This window comes from Alosa pseudoharengus, unplaced genomic scaffold (assembly GCF_046254945.1).
Source record: "Alosa pseudoharengus isolate Yale_2024_CS ecotype anadromous, Long Island Sound unplaced genomic scaffold, YU_APseudo_1.1 YU_APseudo_1.1_scf_4, whole genome shotgun sequence".
Classification (NCBI taxonomy): Eukaryota; Metazoa; Chordata; class Actinopteri; order Clupeiformes; family Clupeidae; genus Alosa; species Alosa pseudoharengus.
This window is the reverse complement of record NW_027468774.1, coordinates 35454360-35471187: the sequence shown is the minus strand read 5'-3', so window position 1 is coordinate 35471187 and position 16828 is coordinate 35454360. Positions and strand designations below refer to the sequence as shown.

General features: G+C 40.7%; 1 protein-coding gene across 1 annotated transcript in view; it reads right to left on the bottom strand.

The window, feature by feature from the left end:
- The window catches only part of tmcc1a (transmembrane and coiled-coil domain family 1a), a 28728-nt gene extending 27622 nt beyond the window's left edge, over nt 1-1106 (bottom strand). The window contains exon 1 of the mRNA XM_076266048.1: nt 1076-1106. The gene's annotated coding sequence lies outside the window, so the exon portion shown is untranslated. The remainder of the gene's footprint in view (nt 1-1075) is intronic.
- Between the last annotated feature and the right edge of the window lie 15722 nt (nt 1107-16828).

Genomic DNA, 16828 nt, shown 5'->3' with positions numbered 1-16828 from the left:
TATTAATCATGTGTACTTCTAGGTGACTGCCTATGGCCTTCAGAAGAAGTGCAATGGCTCTGCAGAAGGAGCTAAACATCAGAGAAAGCGTCAGTAAAGGACAGTGGTCCAACACGATTCCTTGGTGGGAGGGGGGAGCATAACGTCATCATGGTCTGACCGGCATAGGCGCGCGACTGGCTGTATGCCTGTCAGGCACGACCTTCCGTCTTTCTTTCTGCCTTTCAGGATTTGTGTGTGTGTGTGTGTGTGTGTGTGTGTGTGTGTGTGTGTGTGTGTGTGTGTATATATTTCACAAAACATAAGCAAAACCAAGAACGAGAAAGAAGCGCAGATCTCAAGCAGAATCACTCCACACATCCCTTCTTCACAGGAATGGATGCACAACTGCAGTTGAGCAGTTGTATACCGGGCGGGCGCAAGCTGTATTCAATGGCTTGAGATAAGTTGTATAACTTATACAAACCACATCGCATAATATAACAAACTGCAGAAAAGGGACAGGAGAGCTTAAGAAGTGTGATATATATTGCAGTTTGTATTATTGCAGCGTAGATTAAAACTTAAATCAATGGGTCCACTGAAGCCAACATACAGAAAGATATATCGAAATAGTTAATCTAGGCCTACTATAACAATAACATGTATATTCTATCTTAAAGACAGACATTTTTGTACATTTCCGTAAAACTGATGTGAATATGCACTTCCTCCCAACAAGGGTGTTGCTGTATTGTGAGGAGTTGCGTGACTTTTTGGCTACAAGTTGGTATGCTAAGTTTACATTAGACAACGGTGACCAAATCGAGGACCAAATGATTTCTCTGCAATCCTGACTGGTGACTAGTGTCCCATCATATATCCAGGGAGTTAGCGGAACGCGAAATACCCTGGCACGCCGGGCGGCACAACTTTGGAAAAACTTGTCTGAACACTCTTGGCACCACCTGTAACCTAGCCTACTGTGTGTAAAATTAAGAATATGTACACAATTTCCACTGACTGTATTACACACAAATTGTCTATAATCTACATACATAAGAAATTATTATCTCAACATTTGATTGACACTTACGAGGAATTCGCTGCTGGTCCGTCTAGCTCTGTGTCTGGATCTCCCGCGATGACGTATTTGAAACGTGCCCGCGACGCATTACGCTCCAGGGATGAATCATCTGTGTGTACGTTTGTAACTGACATGTTTTCTCCACTGGGGCCCTTCTGTCGCTGTAGTGGCCCAATCTTCAAAATGTTGTTTCAGATATGAAACCAGAGCCCGTTTAGACATTCTCTGATAAAACGGATCCAACTGTGTGACTCAGATACAGAGATGAACCAATTTCACAGGCATGGCCTATAGGCTAAGAAAGTCACGAGGACGTTACACAGACTATGCTGTTCCGATGAAAGTTTGAGGTAGCCTATGCCACAGTGCTGACCTGAAACCTAAATGATCGTATTCAGTTTGAAAATGCAGCATAATAATCGTAGTCTATGCGAACAAGTTCTTGTGTTTGTGAGAGTCAATGTGCATAGATGTGTGGGTGTGTGGTTGTGAGTGTGTTTGTGAGAGAGTCAATGTGCATAAATGTGTGTGTGTGTGAGAGAGAGAGATAGAGAGAAAAGAGTGTCCAACGTTGAGGGTGGACAGTGAGCAACATGTAAAACTCATGAGGACAACATAACTAGTGTCAAGCCTTAGAAACTACCTCCGACTACAGGAGGTGCAGCATAGCACTCTCTGCGGGCATATCTCCAGACCAGAGATTGGCTACTGCTACAAAATCCATCACTAGATGTCCTTGAGTGTGGATAGAAACAAGGAGAACATGATTATGCACTAGTCACACCAGATCCCATTGCACCAGACTACCTTCTGAAGTTTGTCAGCTGCAATTGTGCAGGCGTCTGTGACACTCTCAGGTGCTGCTGTAAAAAGCAAGGAGTCAAGTGTATTTCTGCTTGTTGGAACTGTCATGGTAACTCTTGCCAGAACATCAACCAGCCAGAAGATAACAGGAGTGAGGAAGTGCAGGGGAGTTGAGGGATGAGGTTTGTTAAATTTTAAACTGATTAAGAAAGTTTTGTTTTGTAATTGTTCAATAAAACCACTTGTTATGGATTTTTTATGGACTTGGATTCATTTTTACTCAAAACTTATGGCTGGGATAGATGCAGCACCCCTAAAAACCCCTAGTTAGACATCTCAAAAGCTAATATTGGTCAACAAAATGTTTTCATTATTTTCGCCTAGTCTCTCTGGGCACCCCAAATGTGATGGGCTCTCCAGGTGTTTCCCCGAGGATTTGGCCGTGGATAAATTGGGAGGTGTTACTAGACACCTATAGGAACACATAGTAAAAAAAGCTATTGGTAAGAAATTTTTTTGCAGATTGGCGGAAAAAAAGTCTATCCACTTTCCCTAACTACAAGCCCAAAACAGAAAAAGTTGGGACGCTGTGTAAAATGCAAATAAAACAGACTGTGATAATATCTAAGAAGTCTCTTAAACCCACATTTGGCAGCAAAAATTACATAAACAACAAATCAAATGTTGAAAAAACTTCTGACTTTTTCATGGAAAATATATGTTCATTTTGAATTCGATGCCAACAACATATTTCAAAAAAAGTTGGGACAGGATTGTATAGTTTTATACCACGGTGCTGCTTCACCTCTTCATTTAACAAAGTTCTGTGAATGTGTAGGAACAGAGGAGACCAGTTGTTAGAGTTTTGAGAATGAAATGTTGTTCCATTCCTGCCTGATATATAGGATTTCAGTTGCTCAACAGTATGGGGGGTTTTGTTGTTGTGGTTGTTATTATTTGTTGACAGTATTAATTACATGATGCACGTAATTTGACAGGTCTGGACTGGAGACAGGCCTTTTTAGCATTTGGACTCTTCCTCTGTGGAGAAATACGGTTTAAATATGTGCAGAATTCATTTTTGCCATTGTTTTCCCAAAATAGTCAAGGTCTTCTCTGGAAAAACATTGACTGGATGGCTGTATGTTGTTCAAAACCTGTATACATCATTCAGAATTTCTTGTGCCTTCCCAGATGTGCAAGATGCCCATGCTGTCACTAATGCACCTCGATGAATGGGCACGAAATTGTTGGTTTCGATGAATGAGCACAAAAACAAGTTGGATAGGTTGGATACTTGGATAGGCCCTCTCCTCTTTAGCCCATATGAGTCCATGGTTTCCAAAAATAATTGCAAATTTTGATTGGTCTACAGGTCCTTTTTACACTTTACCTCAGTATATTTTAAACAAGCTCAGGCTCAGATAGAAGGTGGTATTTCTGTTTAATTTTGGCTGTTGCATGGTAAAGTTTACACTAGACTAGCATTTCTGAACTGAGTATCAAACTGTGTCCATAGACAATAGTTAGAAGTTTTCCTGAGCCCAACAATGATATTCATTACAGAAACAGGTTTTAATGCAGTGTCATCTGAGGTCCAATATTGTTTTTCAGCTCTATCCCTTGTTTGAAAAGATTTCTCTAGATTCTCTGAATATTTTAATGATAGTATGTACTGTAAAGTATACTGTAAATGATGAACTCCCCAAATACTTCACAATTTTATGTTAAGAATCATTAAAATTATATTGTTTCTTTATATGTCCACACAGGTTTACACAGACTGATGAATACCTCCACATCTTTACTTCTAAGAGACTCAGTTCTTGTTTTTCACAGTTACCCTAATTAGTTGTGAAACATTCCCCTTTATTACTCAACTTTTTCAGCATTTTTTTGCCCCCGTCCCAACTTTTTTTGAAACGTGTTGCTGGTATCAAATTCAAAATGAATGTATATTTTCCATGAAATAGTCATCATTTTCAACATTTGATATGTTGTCTGTGTCCTTTTTGCAGCCAAATATTAGTTTCAGAGATTTAATTCTGTTTATTGCATTTCACACAACGCCCCAACTTTTTCTGATTCGGGGTTGTAAACAGAACACCAAATCGTTTTTCCAGAAAATGACCAGTCAAAATAGAAACTGGTCCGGATAAGAGATGGTCTGAGTGATTTTATATATTAGATCAAATTATTTATTTTATCATTGTTATGAACACAAAGTGCTACATTTGGAGACCATAGGATGAATGTAGACAACTCTTCATCCAGGAAAAGCAACATATCATTAGCATTTTGTATTTGCTATTATTATCAATTTTATTAGTCTTTTTAGATATATTATATTGCAGATACAGTAAGCTACCTATGCCAATGATTTCTGTCTAAAGCTGTCTCCTTTTTTACTCTTGACCAACAACCCTTCCCTCTGCTTTTTGTGTGCTTCTCTCCATAGACACAGGCTAAATAATGAGTAAATAAATAAAATATATAAAATAAATAAATAAATAATAAATAAAAAATAACAAGCGTACTGAGGTACATATACAGCGCCATTTTTTTCAGTAAGTATACTTCCAATGAAGCTATTTGAAGTTTTGAAGTGCATTCCATTGATATGGTTTGCAACAATAAGGTTGCAAAGGTCTTGGGAGAGCTCTTTGCTTTTAGCCATCATGAAATGTTTCTTGTGTGACACCTTGGTAACAAAAAAACTTTTTATAGCCCACCAGTATGTACTAACCCAGCTTATATCAATCTGCACAAATAGGAGGGATAATTTCTCTAACTACTTATAGATTCCACTTTGTTCCTTGCCAATCCTTGCCTTTGTGTACTGCTTTTTCTTAGCGTGTTCAATACTTTTCCCTGTGCCATTATCCTTTTTTACTCATAACTCTACTTTTAGACATTAATGTTTGGATTTTTATATATGTGTAGATTACCTAAGTTAATACTAATATCCGGTGAAAATGTAATTTAATTTCATTTACTGAAAAAAATGTTGATGTGTTCAATACTTATTTTCCCCGCTGTACCTCTGGCATATCAATAGGGTCTGGAGGGTTGCTTTAGGTAACGGATCAATATCAGTCATTACAAATGGCATAGAGCCTTGACTACCACCTGGTGAGTCCCTCGTTTAAGGTTGTAAATCTAATGCTGGAGCAAAAGTGACTGCTGTCGATGTGAGACCATTATGAGAGGAATTCAGCGAGCAAAACAGCCCAGCAGATGGTGATGTTGCTTCAGGACTGTAGCCAAATGACCACAAACACTGGCCACATACACATTTTATTTCAATTTATTTTGAGTGTGAGCTACAAAAAATGTTTTCTCATACACAAGCACACAGTTTAAAAAAAATCTTAAAATTATCTCTCATATGTTTGTTCTCACTGTTTGCTCTCTGTTCCACCTATATATTGACTAGGCACAGTCTTACTTAAGATGATCAGCCTTGGTGGACTCCCATTAGATGTTACTTGTTCATTTGAAACATGCAGCAACATCAGCAATCCTGATCATACTCTCACATGCTGTATATCTCATGCATACATTCATCTCCGCCCATCTCCGATATCGAACTGCTCACATCAACAGTCCCTGACTCCATGTCATAAATAAGCTGCACCATGGTTCAAAACTCCATGGCCTGATTCTTGGCACGAATAGACAATTTGAACACTGAAATTCCTGCTTTAAAGACTTCTTTCTGGAGACATGACATGTTATCTGCTGCACTGCTATATTTAAGTATTTTTGACTGTTTACAATAGTCTTTTCCATATTTTTATGAAACCAAGAATATATGATTTGAGAAAGTGTAAACTGTAATGAAGACATATTGTTATTATAAGGAGACTATAGGTAATTATGACCGCCGCTAGCGAAGCGGTCATATAGGGATTGTCAAAGTTTTTTTTTTTTCCCGGTCAATGATACCCGGGCACATGAAATTTGGTGGGTATGTAGCCCCACTAGACTTTTACGGAAAAATTTAGTTTGGTCCCCGGGGGCACCGAGGATGAAGACATTTTAATGGTATGTTGGTCTCAAGGGCCCACATCAACCTAGCCCATAATCACTCATTTGTGATTTGCACCCCCCACCCCCCGGTAATAAATGAAAATGCAATATCATTCTGCTTTAATCGCCCCTCTCTTCAGTTAAGATGTTCAGAACTGCACCAAATGTTATGTGTATGATTAACCTGACATTCTCTGGGGGTATGCCAAGTTTCGTAGAATTTCATCCAGGGTCTAAAAAAATTAAGTTATGTGTACATTTAGTGACTGTACACTCATTGGCCTGTAGATGGAGGTGCACACATATACACACGCACACACACACACACAGGCACGCACATACCATCAGTATCGGCAATTGGCTGATACATAATTACAAATTCAGTGGGATTAAAGGAAAACCAAATATTCATCATAATAATTTGCCTGCATTTCCAGTATTGGCGTCACGTAGTCGTTTGTCCACCAGATGGCACCAGATGGACAAGACTGTAGTTTACCGCAGAGAACGTCTAATAAGGGTAGGATAATTTCTGCATGACATGTAATTCCCATTTCTTCTTGAAGCCGAAATAAATCTGAGAATGTTTATCGGACATGCTTGGTTTTTACTGCAGGTAGGCTACATTGTAAATTATATCAATAGCCTAGAGTAGGTAAAATAATGTTACCGTTAGCATTGGTTGAGTGATGGAGGCCAATTTGATTATTGATGTATTTGTAGAAAACCATAAATGCGGTTATAGGCTACCAAGAAAATTGATAACAGCACTAATTGCATATTTCGACTGTCATCTCATTTGCTTATGACCATAACCTAGGTTACTAACAGGAGCTAAGTGAGTTAGCCACAACACGTTCGCTACGTGATGGTTTTCTAATGGAAAATATATAGGCTACCTGAAAGATAACCTGTCTATGATGCATCCTAAACACCGGGCTGGAACATTTAGCTCAAAGTCTCAAAAAGCATCTGAGTCAACGTTCATTCCCAAACACCCATATAGGCTACTTCAATCCTCTATTTTCAAAGGTGATTCAAGTAAGGAAGAGCATGGCTCAAAGTAAAGTAACTAGGACTAAAACTACATAAATTCGTCAAAGTGAATAATTTGTGTCAACTCGCCACAATGTAGATTTATTAACACACCCGTGATCTATATCTCCATTTAAACCAAATGTTTTAGAGCGCACGTTGAGAGATGTATCCAGGGCAGGGCTGTACCTACACATATTTGTAGCACGTGCTACAAAAATCATTCTGGCTATACCGTGAGACTGAGACGTTTTTTGTTTGTTCGAAGTGCGTGTTTAGGGTGTGAGAGGGGAGTCGATGTGCTTTGATTCCAGCTTGGTAGTAGTAGTCTATGCGATTAAAAAACACGTGTGTGAAGTATCCAAACAATGATAACGCTTTCATTATGGCTGCTTTAGCCACAGACCTTGAGCTACTGTACAGTGGGTTGGGTTCCATTTAGAAGTTTTGCTTTTCCGTGATTCACACAGCTGCGTGAAATGTATTACTACTAGGGCTGTCAATCGATTAAAACAATTAATCTAATTAATTACATACTCTGTGATTAATTAATCTAAATTAATCGCATATATAATTTTTGCTGTGAAAGTATTTTAAATATTTAAATTCAAATGAATCATTGAATAATCAGCATTAGTGACATTGGGCAGTTCCAGCGTTATGGATGTGACAATTGGACTCATATTGGTAAACAAAATGCCTTAGAGTGGGGGCAAAATTAGTATCAGTGAATTAATTTGCATAACTTTTAATGTAACCTCTGTCCTCTGAATACTGAGAAATCCTCAAATTTTATATAATCAATTTCATCCTAAGAATACAAGGCATTTTATCAGCGTTATGGATGTGACATGAAATGGACTCACTTTTGTGAGAGATTACATGTTTTGTACAAACTCTGTGAATTTTGAAGGAAACTGCTGAAACTATGATATGTAGCATGAAGGAGACTTGAATGAACACAAAAAGTGTGTTTTTGAAACTATGCATCATTTTCATAATGCATTATGTAGGAAAAACTGGCGTTATGGATGTGACGGTTTCACGTTATGGATGTGACGTGTCTGAACCAGTCCTCGACAAACTACATAAAACACATAATTAAGTAGTGAATTTTGATATGAAACAATTGAAATAGTAGGCTAATCATGAAAAACTACCGATGAAATTATTGCTTCCTCAGCCCACTAAGATTCACAGGAAGAATCAGGACAACAAGTCATTCAAAATATAAAAAAAACATTTATTTTTTTCTTTTACCGTCATCAATTTTGGTCAGTTCCCGGGTTACTGAAACACCAGGGAACATGAAACTTGGTGGCCACTCCCCTAAATAACTAGCCCTACCTGAACCGTTGCACCCAAGATGACAACATATTTATGGTATGTTAGTCTCAAGAGCCCACATCAACCTAACCCATACCCACTCATTTGTGATTTGCACACATAAAGTACATGCACACGCACATGCACACACACGCACATGCACATGCGCACACACACACACACACACACTCACGCACAGTCGCACACATACAGACAGGCAAGCACACACACACATAAACACATACAGACCGGCAAGCACACACACATGCACAAACACCCACCCACATGAATGCAGACACATAAACACACACACACAGGCACGCATACGCACATGCACACACACAGACACACACACACTTTTATAAACAAAAGCACACTCACATATGCACACACTCATTTACATGCACATGAGTTGCATGAGTAGGAGATGGAGACAAATTGACAAGCGTGATTTATTTTTGCGAAGAGAATATGCAGTACTGAGAGGCGGTAATATTTTGTACCGCTATGCGGTACATCTAGTTTATTGCTGCCCTTACTCATGTTACTCTGTGGGTATTAGCTACAGAGGACCTGACACTTCAAATGCTGGCATATCGCGTCACATTTAAAATTAAACTGTGTTTAGCAGACGTGAACGGCAGGCTGAACAGATCTGCAACAGAAGGAGGTTGCTATGTTAACTCCAGCTGCAAAGTCAGCCATCTTCACCAGCTAACACGATAATCCAGTTACTGTACAACACCAGTATAACAGTTACAGGAAGATAATCGCTCAGATTTTCGTTATTAGGCCACTTGAAAATAGGCTATGGCTAGGCTAATCACTGGAGGTATTTTAATATTATGTTTGTTTTGCTAATGCTTAGGCAAGGCCTCCCTTTGGTTTTGATCAACCTAATATTCTTTGAAATGTCAATTGTAAACACTAAGGTGAAATGCGTTGAAACTGACATGCCACCAGAACAGACGTTTTATCGGCTTTGAGGTATAATAAAGTCCCCAGTCTTGTAAATTCACATTATGTAACATCCATAACGTCACATCCATTACGCACCATTAAAGGTTTTAAAAGTAAAAAGGGGCACAATTTGGTCATCACACTTTACATTGATATAAATCAGCTTTGCACAGACACTATGGACATTGTCGCATCAACACTGTATGTGTAGCATAACCTTTTCCTATAAAACGTTATGGATGTGACATGGCCATGGAACTTGCTGACTTAAAAACAAAAACCTTACAAATGTAAGGAGTTGTGCTCTTAAATGCAAGCTGAGCATAGACATTGCTCTACCATTCCCTTGTCAATCTGGAATTTGTCAAATGACACAATTTGTTTGAACCTTGGGTCCATTTATCCACTTTTTAAATATGTATAATATTACCATGTGAAAATGTTGTTTCTGGTTGCACACCATATTTATGATGTAAAAAGAGTCATTCTCCATCAAATTCAATCAGATCAATTACAAACAATAAAATATAGACCTAAATGAAGATTTTAACAACAGTCCTATTTGCATATGCAAAACTTTTTTTTTCCATGTAAGGATGACCTTTGCATGGAATTGCCCCATTACAGTTCAAAAACTCTTTATTATTATTTTCACTGTTCAAATAATTGGCATAATAATCTAGGTAATCTACCTAACATTCTGAGTAAATCAATTCAAATGTGCTTCGGGAAGAAGTTTTTTTTTCACATACAAGGCATTTCAGGCCACAGATATAACCTAGGGGACACAATGAAAATTAATTAACCCTCCCCTCAATGTCAACACTTTTTTCTTTGCATTGATGTGCGACTATAGAGTTGATGAAGTCTGGTGATATGCAAATTCCTTGCTGCAGACATTGCAGAGGACTTTATTTTCAACACTTTATTTTTTATCAACACCATCAGGCCGTTTTTTAAAAGTAAATGTTCCAATCAATGATCCAGGCAGCACGTTTTCTTCTCTCTCCTTTTTACAGTCTAATTTTTACTGACTAGAATGGCTCGGGGTCAAAGGTCATACGGAATCGATTAATCTGCACTAATTTTTTAAATCAGTTATTTTTTCTCAAATTAATTAATCGAAATTAATCAGTTATTTTGACAGCTCTAATTACTACTGATATGCAAAACTATTAACTTTTCGCCAAGAGGTGGCAGCTTAAGTCCGCTTGATACTGTAAGCCATTGGTTCCCAAAGGAGATTTTATTTGGGTCGCCAGCATAGCCTAGTGACAATTTATGTTGTATAATAGGCCTAGCATAGGGCCTGCCTTATATAGCTTATAGTTTGTTAACAGTCACGGTTTTGTCATAACTCTCTCTATGCATTTTTGCATTTAGAATAGCTCTGAAACCGGGGGCGAACACGTCGCAGGGGGGGCGCCAGTGCGTGGATATCTCAATCGCAAAATTAAACAATATTTCTATCGGGCGCCTACCATGGACTAGGCTGGGTGAACTCAGCCTGATCTGCCGGCGATTCCTTTTCGATTTCTTAAAAGATTGAGTTTGGTCTGGCGAAAGCCAGACTAACCATGGACCTCATAGTTGCAAAATGCAAGGGAACATGAATCAGCATATTATTTGCACAAACAATAACGGACACTAGCTCTTCAACTTGGCCCGTTAAAATGTGTATGAACAGTCTAGCAACGCATTTCATGAAGGCCCTTTTGGACATGTCAGTTATTTGCACCACTGGGTAAAACGGCATTTTGTTTTAGACTACTGGTATTTAATTTGTCATTTAATTTGTCATTGACAATAAAGCTGAATATCATATTAACTAGATGACTAAACTTATGCATATGTTGAAGAAGAAACATTCACAAAAATCCATGACATGACCTCTCTTCTTGATAGCTGTTGAAAACTGCATGGAACTGACATGGATTGTTTTGTTTAATAATTAATAAATAAATACATTATGCTGCTACCTTCTGCTTTTCCCAAATACAATGTAGCCTACAGGTGTACCTTTCATCAGTCCAGTTGCAATGGATGGACTGTGATGAACTGCCCTACTTGTGATTGTTTAGATATTTTAAAGGTTTTATAACAATGCTACATATTTTTTGGCAAGTGCTACAAATCTATTCACCTTTGCAGCGCCAGTAGGCTACTTTGTGTGCGGGCCGCAAACACACATTCCAAACAAGCATACACAAAAGTTTCAAGAGTGGGGGATAGAGTAGAAGATGGAGACAAATTCATTAATATGATTTTCGCGGAATGGATGTACAGGACTGAGCGGCTGTCATATTTTGTACCGCTATACGGTACATCTAGTTTTTTTATATTTATGTCATAAATATAATTCTGTAATATAGTTTAGCTCAAGGTGGGTGACCGTTAGGAGATTTAGACATAAATGGGGAAGAAGCTATATTTGGTATTATAACAAATTCTAATTAAATTGTGGTTTTGAAATTAGCATCAAGCATGCAAATGAAATTTCCATCGCTTAATGCTGTTAAATTGCTAATTAATATGTTCGAATAAAAAGTAATTAGAGACCAGAGATGGACTATCCTCCTTCCCTCCCTCCCCCCCCCTCTCTCTCTCTCTCTCTCTCTCTCTCTCTCTCTCTCTCTCTCTCTATTTACAGTGTCTATCCAACTCTCACCTCTTTTAGCATTGCTGTCTTGTGTAACATGAATGACCTCTGAGTGCTGTTACATTGAAGTTATGTTCAGAAACTGTTGACCATGTCGAACAGGGCTTTACACCTCTGATATGATAGTGTAGATAAGTGATTTAGCCTTTTGTGTCCAGAGCACTGTTTTTGGGTAATGTCTCCCTCATGGCAGTGTGAGAAATAGGGAAGTGTTGATGACGGGGAGCAACACCTCTGAAACTATACAGGTTTTGTAGAGAAAGAGATAAAAGCACAAAACACCTCCATTGAAAGCCATTAATGACCGGGTCCTGTGTATGGGAGAGAGGGGGGAAGAGCACTCTACCGGATAAACAGCAGATGAGAAAAACAGAGTTAGGGGCTGAGGAGTGGGAGAGAAACAGATACATATCCTCACAGCCTGTTTAGACACCCACTCCCATAAAAAAACACCTTCCAAGAGGAAGATTGATTCTGCTGATGACGAACACTCCTGAGCCTTATCCTCCCCCCACCCCCCTCCCTCTGATTCAACCCCTCTCTTCTCCTCTGTTCTCTTCCCCTCTCCACTCTTCTCCTCTTCTGCCTAATTTGGGGAGGTTGTTTGTCAGTCTGCCATCCCATGGCACAGCCGTGATAATGGAAAACATTAGCGGGAGAGGATGATGCCAGAAGAACCCCGTCTCCCTCGGCTCTCCGGCGGCTCCGCCGCTGCCGGCCTCTCGGCAGACCCCCCGCAGCTCCCCTCAATTACAGGCGCCGTGCGTGCGCGCTCTCAAGATGGATGGGGACAGGGGGAGGAAGGACCGGCATTGATCCTGAGCGCGGCGCACACCGTGGACAGCCCAGGGGGATTGAGGGAGCTGCAGGCCTGCTCTAAGGTGCAGGAACTGGAGGGGGGGGGGCGGGGTGGGGTGGCTAGTGGGGGGTGGCAGGAGCCCTGGACACTGAGGACCTGCAGCCTCCCCGTCCACTGTGCCGTCGACGCTCTTGACCGTGATGCCTGTGACACTGCAGACGAGCTGGCTGCATGTGAATGGAGGCAGGCCCGCGAGGGCTGGAGGCTAATGAAGATGCCTGACAGCAGCACACTGCTGCTTCTGATGCTCCCTGCTGATGCAGTCACGAAACAAACGCCAACGCTTTGTGGGGCGGTGGGACCAGTAGTCCCCTCCCTCGGGCAGGCATCAATCAACATTCCCTGACCTGCTAAGGAAGAGAGAGAGAGAGAGAGAGAGAAAGAGAGAAAAAATGCAGATAGTGGAGGCAACAGAGAGATAAATGAGTTGCTTTTCATAAATCAGTTGAACATACAAATGTAAGACCGTAATGTGTTAAACTCCAGCAGCGGAGAGGAGAGAAGGTAAGGGGAGGATAGAGGAGGAAAAGAAGGATAGAGGAGATAAAGGAGGATAGAGGAGGAAAAGGAGGATAGAGGAGGAAAAGGAGGATAGAGGAGATAAAGGAGGATAGAGGAGGAAAAGGAGGATAGAGGAGGAAAAGGAGGATAGAGGAGATAAAGGAGGATAGAGGAGGAAAAGGAGGATAGAGGAGATAAAGGCAGAAAAGGAGGATAGGGGAGGTAAAGGAGGATAGAGGAGGTAAAGGAGGATAGAGGAGGACGGCATGAGAGAAGAATGGGCAGAGATGAGTGAGGAGAGGATCGAATCAAACAAAAACCAAAGAGAGGAAGGCAGGAGACCACAGAGGATAGCAGACCAGGAAGAATTAGACAAAACAAAAAGAAACTGGAGACTATGTCGGCTAAGTACCACATACAAAGAAAAGCCACACACACACACACACACACACACACACACACACACACACACACACACACACACACACACACACACACACACTGACATTTACATACAAGCTCAAATACATAAGTAAGACTGACACACAATCAGAAATACACAAATGGACTCCCTGCTGGTTTGCTTCACTGTGCAATGCCACATAGTTTCCTTCCTAATAGAGCACTGTGGCGGAAAAGCGGGTAATTAGGCAGTCATGCCCACACAGCCTTACTGAGCCATCTAACTAACCACACAAAGGCACACCGAGGATACACACACACACACCACCACCACCACATCACACAGCAGCAACAAGCTACATCACACAGTTCTTAGAGGGCTGAGTACATTCATGGCTTTCAACTCAAATGCCATTTGTGTGTAATGTAAAAGAACAGTTAACAAACAAAGCAGCTTCTGAAAGGAAAAATGTCTTCTGGACCTCCCTGCATTTACATGGGAATTTAGGCTCAGACTTCCATCAGCATGAATAAACAACACTTTCACAAAGAGTGAGGAAGAGATAAGAAGGGAATGCAGATAGATGGAGTAGGACGAAGGCAGGGTAGACAACCGAGGGGGGGGGGGTTGTGGCATGAATATTAATACAAATATGAATTTATAATTTCACAGTGTGATATGGTACCAGTAGCCAGAGGCTGTATGTGTTAGCAACTCTGTGTTCTCCTGCCAGAACAATGGTGGTCTATACTCTATCCACATCTCAGTCCACAGGAAAAAAATAGTTGAATAGTTAAATAAATGACAACAGTAGAAATGATGAAGGCAGGGAACTCCCCACTGAGGCCAGACATTTTAGAATGAGGGTGGAAGTGCTGATCCCTGCCAGGGCAAATATCACGGACATCCTGTGGGCAGTATTCTGAGCAGATTCCAGCCGGACAGGAGTGAAAAGGTCAGGACCCAGGTCCACATCCAGCCAGCCTGTCCATATCTTCACCATGGTGACAAGCATACCAATGACGCTAATTACTGCTGTGCTGCAGGCTTCAGGAAGACTGAGGAGGTGGTAGCCCTCATCTCTCACCTATTCCCTGACGCATCAACCCTCTCACTACAAAACACATACACACACACACACACACACACACACACACACACACACACACAAACACACACACACACACACACACACACACACACACTTACACACATACACACCGCACTATTAATTCAATTATTTTTCGTTATTTTCATTCTTTCTCTATAGTCTTCATAACTTGCATGGCATTGCCTTGTTTTGACAATAACCTAGGTGCATCTGGATTCATGGTTACATTATTGTATGATTGACCTATGTATTTGATTTTGAGTTGTGATTTTGAATTTCCACGGAATTATTCCAAAAATAATTCCGTGGGAATGCATGGATTCCAGTTGCTGCTGGAATCCATGCATTCCCACGGAATTATTTTTGGAATCTGATCCCGTATCATACCTGTTCATTCGTACTTGTCGCTCGACTTATCTTGACTAAATTCAAGATGGCAGCGAACGGTAAACTTCCTGAAGGTACTGTCTGTATAAATCGTCTTGTAAATAAACTACCAGTGCTTTTTCAAAGTTCTCAATGTCTCGTTTTAAATGTTAGGGTCATCGGAAGTCTACCAATGAAGTGTGGAGCTACTTTGAGTCTTGTAAATGGTGTAAAACAGTTATTTATTTGCATGGCTAGGCCGATGCCCGAGGCACCCCCTTTGAAAACCTGTTGGTAGCATCAGCTAACTAGCGCCAGATTTCGTAGTTCAGGGGACAAGCCGAGATGAGCTATGAGACATACGTTCACACTCGGTATCATGTTTCAACACACTTTAGGTCAATATCACACCGAACTTCTCCTTTAAGTCCAGCTTTCATTGCTTTGAGCCATCTCTGTAGGCACCAACCTAAAGACGAACACACCAATTGACAAATTGAGTTCCCTAGCTGGCTATTACCAGTCTGATTTGTAGGGCCTGTTAACTGGTTAATGTCTCTTTTCCCAATTTTCGTTATCTGTCATAATGAAGTTGTTTGAAGTCTGTCTTCTACTTTCAGGAGTTATTCTCCCTCATTTTACTCTTGTCTTTGGATATGGTTTTGCACTCTGTTAAAATAAAAACATATTTTTTCACCTCATACTTTCGTTGTCACTGCCTGCGCTTGATTTCTCCGAAACACGAGGCTCCCTATCCACACACACACACACACACACACACACACACAAAGGGGTATACAGATGGCTGTGCTCCTGCTGCAAGCCCTTAGGTAAAGAGCAGGAAAGACGACATTACCTGGGGCACAGGCTCAGCACCACGGAGATCTCCAGTGTGGTGCATCAATCCCTCAGGCATGAGCTTGACAGACCCATGGAGCAGCAGAGGGTGATAGTGAGCGCTCCCCCACTCTGTGCATTTGGACCAACATGTCAAAAGAGGCTAATTTCTTGATGGTTTATCAGTCACTGTGGCAATTAAGTCTGATGAAGATTTTCCCCATACTCTTCATGATAAGGATTACTTTGACCTAAGGGCTGCTGTGATGCAAGCGGAAGCACCGTACCACATATGGGTCTCAGTGCCCATGAGGAACCAGGTTTGATTCCAGCCTGCGGTCATGTCCCGATCCCACCCCCTCTCTCTCCCACTCACTTCCTGCCTCTCTCCACTGTATAGACAAAAAAAGACAAAAGCCCAAAAACATTTATTTAAAAAGTGATCAGTAGTAAACACTGATTGATCTACTTTTTAATTGTGTTTAGATCAGTTGAACTGTGACTGTTAACAAATGCTGCCCTGGATAGCAGAGCTTTTAGTTATACACAGGAAAATATGTTAAATTCCTTGTACTATTGGTTGGGGACTTACAATAATGACCAAACCTCTACTCATAGCCAACAACCTGGTGTGCTATACAACAGGGAACAGGGTTCTTAAGTTATGATTAGGCCAATTTCCTGATATCTCTGTGTATGCCTTCTTCAGCCATACTTATTCCCTGTGGATTAACATAGCTCAATGTATGGCCTCCTCAGCTATTGACTAGTTGCATGAAAGGCTCTCGTGAGCTTGTTTATTTCCTGTGGAGCCAGGTGTGTAACCTGCCGCTATTCTGAATGTAATTTACATGGCCTTCTTTATCCTT